Source organism: Drosophila persimilis, unplaced genomic scaffold, assembly GCF_003286085.1.
Source record: "Drosophila persimilis strain 14011-0111.01,24,50 unplaced genomic scaffold, DperRS2 tig00000124-arrow-pilon, whole genome shotgun sequence".
In the NCBI taxonomy this organism is placed as follows: Eukaryota; Metazoa; Arthropoda; class Insecta; order Diptera; family Drosophilidae; genus Drosophila; species Drosophila persimilis.
This window is the reverse complement of record NW_020825294.1, coordinates 12,902,097-12,912,013: the sequence shown is the minus strand read 5'-3', so window position 1 is coordinate 12,912,013 and position 9,917 is coordinate 12,902,097.

Sequence of the window (9,917 nt, the reverse complement as noted above, 5' to 3'; positions counted from 1 at the left end):
CAAACTGTATATAAATGAATTTAAAAAGTGCCTTTGCAGCTATCGTCTTTCGTACTAAATTTTGAAGAGAATTTAATACTCTGTGCTGCCATTAAAATACTTAAATATTACTTTAAATACCCAAATATCTTGTAAAGAGTTTTATTTGATAGAAGAAGGTCCGTTGTATTTGAGTTCTGATAAGTGAATGTTTATTGGAATATTTTTGAGTCTTAGCCAAGGGTACAATTGTTCTTATGTTTATCGGAGAGCGGGAGTTCTCCCATGCATCTTATGAAGAGAGTACCACTGAGTACCTGAGTCTATATTAATGCATGATCAGCATTAAGTGGATTATTGAAAGAGACCCTTAGCCTCAGTATGAGTGCGTTGGGGTTCTGCCTGTGTTTTAGGGAAAAGATTGATCAGCAGTTTGGGCAGCTAGCTGATCCGCGCTCAAGAGGCAGATCATGTTGCTGTTCAGATGGAATGTGTAACATAAACAATAGTTGTTTATGTCACTGTGTTTATATACGCGCATATATAAGAGTTTATATATATAACAGAGTATTACATATGTACATGCGGGGTTCGCTACACCTCCCTTTTTAAAAAAATAACGTAATATATGAAGTTATTTATAGCAAAAAAAGTTTGATAAAATGTATGCTTGTATATGTGTATATAAGTATATATATATGTATATATTTTTTTTATTTTTTATTTATTTATTTATTAATTAATTAATATCCGATTAACCATTTGTGTATGGCCATACAATAAAGTAAAATGATTATGTAATAAAAAGTTGTAATCTATCCTTATGTACTTTTTGTTTTTTATCTTTTATATCTGATATTGTAATGTTATCATTATCTCCTATACCGTCTACTGTATACGGTCCGGTGTATTTGAAATCTAACTTATGACCTGTTTCATTTTTTAATAAAACCTGATCTCCTGTTTTTAACTTGAAATTGAAGGCTTGATTGTCATTTTTAGTTTTTGTTTATTTGATTCTAACATTAATCTGGCTCTTTTATAGACTTGTTCTAACCTAAATTTTGATTCCTTAGCGTAATCATCTATATTGTATAGGGGGTCTATTCTATCTATACTATTAAAATGTGTTGGCAAGTTTGAAGTCTTATCGAAAATTAACTCATATGGACAATAATCATGTGCCATAGAGGGTGTCGTGCTAAAACAATATACGAAGTATTGTAGTCATACATCCCAATCTGTTTTATCGGTTGAGATGTATGAGCGTATGAACTCATTGAATGTTCTGTGGCTTCGCTCCACGGTTCCTACGGTTTGGTGATGATGTGCAGTCGATGTTATGTTTTGAATATTTAAGTATTTACATAAATTTTCAATTATTGAATTTTTATATTCTGTTCCCATGTCCGTAATGAACGTCTTCATTGGACTGTACTTTAGAATGAAATCTTCAAATATAGCTTTAGCTACTGTTTTTGCACTTTTGTTCTGTATTGGTATGGCAGCAAGGTATTTTGTTAGGTCACAGATTAAGATGACTGCATATTCATTTCCTTGTTCTGATTTAGGAAGTGGACCGATCGTATCCTCAATTACTCTATCAAAAGCCATGTTTGGTGTTTGTGTTATAGTCATTGGGGTCTTGGTATGTTTAGTCGTTTTGGACATTTGGCATTTTGGACACTTTCTCACATAATTTGTTATTTGACGTGTCATGTTTTTCCAAAAATAATGCCTTCTTATCTTTGCTAATGTTTTAGCTATACCTGTATGACCTCCTTGTATTAGATCGTCATGGAATGTAGACAATATCTCTTCTTTTTCTTTATTTTCTTTTATTGTGGTCACCGGCTTGAGTAGCGCTACTCTTAAATTCTTTAGTATTTTATTGCCCTTATTTTTAAAAGAATCTATTGAAATGTTCTCAAAGATTTCTTCGCTCGTTGCCATTTTAAGTTGGCTGATTTTATTTATACCGGCTTCTTTTTCAAGCCTTTGGAAGAATTGACCTAAGTCGAATGTTCAATTATCTTCTTTCCATGCTTGAGGAAACATTTAGTCGAAGTTAAATGTAAGGTCACTACTTTTTTAACATCATCATTTTGTATGACGTTGTATACATATATTGGGCTTTGAAGAGATCGAATGCTTTTGCAATTCTTTGTTTGGACCTGCGCAGGATTTTTGTCTACTTTGATTTCTTGTAGTGACTTTCATTACTTTGTTGGTTGTCTGAATATTTTTTAGGTCTGTAATGGTTATTCTTGATAACGCATCTGCTATATGATTGTCCTTTCCCTTGAGATACTCCACAGTGAAATCATATTCCTCTGGATCTAGTCTCATACGTGTTAGTTTAGATCTGGGGTTAACCATTGAAAATAAATATGTAAGTGGCCTGTGGTCAGTTTTGACAGTGAAGTGTTTGCCATAAATGTATGGTCGAAAATGATTTATTGCCCAATGTATTGCCGCTAATTCTTGTTCTGTTGTGTTTTTATTACTTTCGCCTTTCTTAAAAGATCTTGATGCATACGCTACTGGTAGCTGGGTTCCGTTATAGTTTTGTGTCGGAACAGCTCCACATGCTTGTTTACTTGCATCCGTTGTTATATAAAATTCTTTGTTAAAATCTGGATATTGCAATAAGGTTGGCTTCATCAATTGTATTTTTAAATATTCGAATGCTTTCTGGCATTTATCTGTCCATTCGAAGCTAACATTATTATACCCGATACTCAAAATGAGTATTGGGGTATATTAGATTTGTGGTAAAAGTGGATGTGTGTAACGTCCAGAAGGAATCGTTTCCGACCCTATAAAGTATATATATTCTTGATCAGCATCAATAGCCGAGTCGATTGAGCCCTGTCTGTCTGTCCGTCCGTCCGTCTGTCCGTCTGTCCGTCCCCTTCAGCGCCTAATGCTCAAAGACTATAAGAGCTAGAGCAACGATGTTTTGGATCCAGACTTCTGTGATATGTCACTGCTACAAAAATATTTCAAAACTTTGCCCCGCCCACTTCCGCCCCCACAAAGGGCGAAAATCTGTGGCATCCACAATTTCGACGATACGAGAAAACTAAAAACGCAGAATCGTAGAAGATGACTATATCTTCTAGAGTGCATCTGAACCAGATCGTATAATTATTACAGCCAGAATCACGAAAACAATTTCACTCTTTCTCGCTCTGTCTCACTCTAACACACAGGTTTCATGGTCGGTTTTGCCAATTGCAAAATATGAGTTCAAGGATCTCAGAACCTATAAAAGCCAGAGCAACCAAATTTGGTATCCACACTCCTGTGATATCGGACCTTGACCGTTTCCTGTCCAAATTTCGCCACACCCCCTTCCGCCCCCGCAAAGGACGAAAATCTGAGGCAACCACAAATCTCAGAGACTATTAAGGCTAGAGTAACCAAATTTGGTGCACACACTCCTTTAAGATGTCACTATAAAACGTATATCTCAGAATTTCGCCCCACCCCCATCCGCCCCCACAAAGGACGAAAATCTGTTGCATCCACAATATTGCAGATTTGAGAAAACTAAAAACGCAGAATCATAGATAATAACCATATCTATTAGATTGCTGAATCTGGATCAGATCAGATCATTTTTATAGCCAAAAGGAACAAATCAATTTGCAGTGGCTACGCAGCGCCCGACGTCACGCTCAGACTGATTTTCTGTCTCTCTCGCACGCACTCTTTGTCGTGTCGCTTAATATTAGCGCCCTCTGGCGGCGGAGAGCCATACTGACTAAGTATCGGGTATAACCGTAGAGTTGCGGTGTCCGCAGCAACTCACAACGTTCCCCCTCGTTTTTACATAATCTTGTTATGTGGCATGAATGATCGGAAAATTTTTTAATAAAACGTCTATAATAATTGCAGAATGCAACGAATCGTCTAGCGCTATCTGCGTCCGTTGGGACTGGGTATTTCTCTATGACGTCATATTTCTTGTCGTCTAGTAAAATACCTTTGTCAGAATGCCTGAGAAGGTTCGACACCTGAAAATGCAATTGTCATCATTCTTTGAAAAGAATTGGGCGCTATTTTTAAACCGTATGGTAATCGCGTGAAGCGATGGGAGCCATTGCTCGTTGAAAAGGACGTTATATTTCTTGAACTTTCTTCAAGCTCTATTTGATGAAAGCCTGACATCAGATCTAGACATGAAAAGTATTTGGCTCTACCTAATTGATCAAGAATATCATCTATTCTGGGCAGTGGGAATTTGTCTGATAACACTTTTTTGTTTATTTGGCGGTAGTCAATCACTAGGCGCCATCTTTTACTATCTGAATTTAGTAATGATTTTTTCGGTACGATTAATAATGGACTGTTATATTCTGAGACTGAGGGTTCTACTATTTTGTCTTTTATTAGTTTGTCCACTTGTTTTATTGCTTCCTCTTTTTGACTGTGGGGAATTCTATAATTTTTAATATATACCGGTTCATCATCTTTCACTTTTATCTTTTGTTTATAAAAATTATTAGTTGATATCGATTCGGTTTCTGTTCCGAATATGTCACTGTATTTGGTGCATAGTTCTGTGAGAATGGTTTTGAACTGTGGGAGAAAATTTTTATTTACTATGTCGTAATCATCTAATGACTCGAATTGGATGGCATCTAGTTTAATAATTGCATTTTTGTTTGTTGTATTTAGGATTCGGACGAAGGTGTTTCGAGAATCTGAAATAGGAAACTCTCTATGTATACTCCATTTTGGATCTCTTGGTTTGGTATGACTATGTATTTGGTTGCTGTATTTATAGCAATCTTTCGGAAAACTTCGGAGCGGACTGGTAAAATTGTTAAGTTGTTATGTAGAGTGTGTTGAATTGGAATGTTGATGGGGAAACGAAGATTATTTGGTCTCAGTATGAGCCAATCATTTTCATGTTTTAAGTCTATTTGGCAATTCAATTTTTTCATGAAGTCTATACCTATTATTCCATCACATGGTATGGGAAAGTCTGAATCTACTATATGAAAACTATGGGGAACAGCATATTTTCCTGAAAGAAGTTCTATGAATGCTAATCCTTTAGAATTGGTGGTGCCTTCACCAATGCCTGATATTTTTGTGATATTGTTGTAATTTAGGTTACGAAATGTGTCTGAACTTTCTTTTAGTAAAGAAATGTCTGCACCAGTATCAACTAATAATATGTGTGTTTTGCGTGTTTTTTCATTTTGTAATGAAACAAATAGATTGAAATTGAGATTTATAGTGTGAACCGCTGTTATGACTGTTGTTGTTTTCTCAAGGGTGCCTCCCAGTTTTCCGGCATGGTTTGAACCTGTCGGACATTGTTGGTCTGTTTATTGTTGTTACTGTTATAGGTACTACCGTTTTGACGGTTATTTCCTCTATAAGTTCCACGTCCCCTTCCGTAGTTGTTGTAGTTATTCTGGCTATTATTTCGGTAATAATTGTTTCTATTATTATAATTACCACGACCATTGCCTCTACCGTGATAATAGCCTCTATTATAATTGCCTCTTTGGGAGTACAAAATGGAACTTGCATTTCCCGTCATCTCAGTGCTGCAATGTATATATGTACTTAGAGACGGCTTCATTCATGGTTCTGAATGTACCTGCCTCTAGTATTGTTTTCAACTTGCAATGCTCACAATTTTTGGTCATGATGCCAATTGCTTCCTTAATGCTGAAATTATCAGCATGCTCTGGTGGCAATCCCTCATCGATATACGAATATTCGAGTAACTTTCGTAAACTGTCGATTTTATTGGTAAATTTAGTGGCTGTTTTGCCTTTTTGATAGACATTTGCCATTTTTGCTTTTACAACGTCGGATGTTTCACCGACAATTGTGTCTTGCAATTTCTTTATTACTGCACTAATCGTTGTCTCGTTTTGAACTTTATAGAGAGTTGAGCCAATTATTTTAGACTTTATTACCTCTATTGCTATGGCTTCATATGAGCCTTTTGTCAGGTCTGTCCGTCTGTCCGTCTGTCCGTCCCCTTCAGCGCCTAATGCTCAAAGACTATAAGAGCTAGAGCAACGATGTTTTGGATCCAGACTTCTGTGATATGTCACTGCTCCAAAAATATTTCAAAACTTTGCCCCGCCCACTTCCGCCCCCACAAAAAGCGAAAATCTGTGGCATCCACAATTTTAAAGATACGAGAAAACCAAAAACGCAGAATCGTAGAGAATGACCATATCTTTTAGACTGCGGAATCTGAATTGGATCGTATTATTATTATAGCCAGCATCAAGAAAACAATTTCATTTTTTCTCGCCCTGTCTCTCTCTAACACACACGTAGCATAGGCGGCTTTGCTTAGAGTAAAACATTAGCGCCTAGATCTCAGAGACTATAAAAGCTAGATCAACCAAATTTGGTATCCACACTCCTAATATATCGGACCGAGACGAGTTTGTTTCAAAATTTCGCCACACCCCCTTCCGCCCCCGCAAAGGATGCAAATCTGGGGATATTCACAAATCTCAGAGACTATTAAAGCTAGAGTAACCAAATTTAGTATCCGCACTCCTGTTAGATGTCACTATAAAACGTATATCTCGAAATTTCGCCCCACCCCCTTCCGCCCCCACAAAGGACGAAAATCTGTTGCATCCACAATATTGCAGATTTGAGAAAACTAAAAACGCAGAATCATAGATAATGACCATATCTATCAGATTGCTGAATCTGGATCAGATCAGATCATTTTTGTAGCCAAAAGGAACAAATCAATTTGCAGTGGCTACGCAGCGCGTGACGTCACGCTCAGACTGATTTTCTGTCTCTCTCGCACGCACTCTTTGTCGTGTCGTTTAATATTAGACGCCGCCTGCTGGAGGAGAGCCATACTGACTTAGTATCGGGTATAACCGTAGAGTTGCGGTCTCCGAAGCAACTCACAACGTTCCCCCTCGTTTTATTTGGGTAGCTGTTAATAAGTACAAAACAAAAAGGCATAAAGAAATTCAATATCAATTTTTTTAATAACAAAAAAAAATAATTGTAAATTTTTCACATAGAAAATGGGTATAACAGCAAAAAATATTTTGTATGAAAAAAATTTCCAAGGAACAAGTTTATGGGAATATGTACTCTTTTAATAATTAATGGAGTTAAACTTATGCTCCTGAAGCTTTTGCAGCCCACTGTGCATTGAGTTCGGAAAGTTTTTTAGTGTTGTTATTTCTATCCTGTTTCATTTTGCAACTATCGCTTGTTTTAATTGCTTCAATGTATCGTTCTGCCTTGTACAGGCATAGACTTTGTCTGCAAGGATTCCCCACAGATCCTCAATTGGATTTAAGTCCGGACTCATTGAAGCCCACTTAATCAGCAGTTTATTGTGGGTCTCAAAATAGTCCATTGAGGCCCGGGAAACATGAATTGGCGCATTATCCTGCTGAAATGTCTATTGATCACCATGGAAATGCTCAGCAAATGAAAAAGGTTCACTATCTATCAATTCTATCTATGCTTGAGCATTCATCCGGCCGGATATTAAACATATTGGAGACCTCCCTTTAGCACTAAAGGCAGCCCATATCATTAGCGATCCATCACCATGGTTTGGCTTGTAGCAAGTTGCCCGTGGATGACGCGGGTCTCTCCAATATTTATGATGGACATCTGAACCGTGTAAACTAATTTTTTTTTCATCACTAAAAATGAAATTTTCTAATTCGGGGTCCCAGAACTTGTGTTTTTCAAAAATGACATGCGCGCATCATTATGACGTTTAGTTTAGAGGAGTTTGCCCACTTTCTTTTGATATGTCAGGTTAAAATTTTCGTTCAAAATTTGGCTCACACGTTGCCTGGGGATTGTTAACCCGAGTTCTGCCTCGATTTTGTTGCAGCTCATTAGGTCTTCAGTTGCAAACTGCCCCAAGTGCCGTTTTGTCAATTATATTATGGTTGATACTGGGCCAAGTCGACGATTTATGCGGTAACCGTCTGGATCTATGAACACTTTTGAAATAGTATTTTGATGTCGATACATTAGCGAAGCTATTCGACCAGTTTTTATGCCGGCTAATTTCATTCTCTTGATCCTTCCCTGTTCTTCCTCAGAAAATTATTTACCATGTGGCATTTTTAACTAAAATGGAATTTTTTTTATAAATTTGTATTGCTTTGAAGCAATAATGAGTGCTTACGTACAGAATCAATCAGCTTGTCACTTTTACTGAAAAGATGCTAACACTGCGACTCTCAAAACATGAATAGACATGATTGCACATATATCTATTTTCTACGTAGAGCGCGAGCTTGATCTCTTATCTAAGCTAATGGTACCACAAATGGAGTTCAAAGAAGACGAAAATTTGTCATAACTGAGCACAACAATAAGAGATAAGAACTGCATAGTCAAACCCAACAAGCATCTATTACTTTTTAAGAAAAATTGAAAATAAGTTTTGCACATATAGCCATTTTACTAAGGTATGCCACTCGCACTTTATTCCTGCGCTGGCGCAAGAGGCGGTGCTATGCCTCTCGCACTTTATTCCTGGCCCAGCTTGGCGCTCTGGGCGGGTCCGGTGCTGGTCATCGCACAGGCCCTATGTTGGGCGGTCTTTGCAGCGCTGTCGGTTTTTTCAGGGCTTTGGCACGTTCCAAAGCAGCCGACGTAGTAGAGCGGGCCTCCGTAATCAGCCGGGCACTTCTTTTTACATTTTTGGTAGTTCTTTTTTGGGTGGAGGAGATGTTTTAGTTTTGTCGAATATTGATTTGATACTTGAGTGAGAGGGGGAGCTTTTTTTCTGTCGTTTTTGGTCTTGTTGCCAAGACTCTATATGATCTATTTTGTTATATATCTCGCTGGCCGTCTCCCAACGTGGTGGTTCGTTGGTGGCTAGTAATTTTAAAAGTTGGGCTTTTTCTCTTCTTTGTCTTACTTTTATTCGACTGCGTTTTTATACCCGATACTCAAAATGAGTATTGGGGTATATTAGATTTGTGGTAAAAGTGTATGTGTGTAACGTCCAGAAGGAATCGTTTCCGACCCCATAAAGTATATATATTCTTGATCAGCATCAATAGCCGAGTCGATTGAGCCATGTCTGTCTGTCCGTCCGTCCGTCTGTCCGTCTGTCCGCCCCCTTCAGCGCCTAATGCTCAAAGACTATAAGAGCTAGAGCAACGATGTTTTGGATCCAGACTTCTGTGATATGTCACTGCTCCAAAAATATTTCAAAACTTTGCCCCGCCCACTTCCGCCCCCACAAAGGGCGAAAATCTGTGGCATCCACAATTTCGACGATACGAGAAAACTAAAACCGAAGAATCGTAGAATCTGACTATATCTTCTAGAGTGCAAAATCTGAACCAGATCGTATAATTATTACAGCCAGAATCACGAAAACAATTTCACTCTTTCTCGCTCTGTCTCACTCTAACACACAGGTTTCATGGTCGGTTTTGCCAATTGCAAAATATGAGTTCAAGGATCTCAGAACCCATAAGAGCTAGAGCAACCAAATTTGGTATCCACACTCCTGTGATATCGGACCTTGATCGTTTTGTGTCAAAATTTCGCCACACCCCCTTCCGCCCCCGCAAAGGACGAAAATCTGAAGCAACCACAAATCTCAGAGACTATTAAGGCTAGAGTAACCAAATTTGGTACACACACTCCTTTAAGATCTCACTATAAAACGTATATCTCAGAATTTCGCCCCACCTCCATCCGCCCCCACAAAGGACGAAAATCTGTTGCATCCACAATATTGCAGATTCGAGAAAACTAAAAACGCAGAATCATAGAGAATGACTATATCTATCCGGTTGCTGAATTTGGATCAGATCAGATAATTTTTGTCGCCAAAAGGAACAAATCAATTTGCATTGGCTACGCAGCGCGTGACATCACGCTCAGACTGATTTTCTGTCTCTCTCGCACGCATTCTTTGTCGTGTC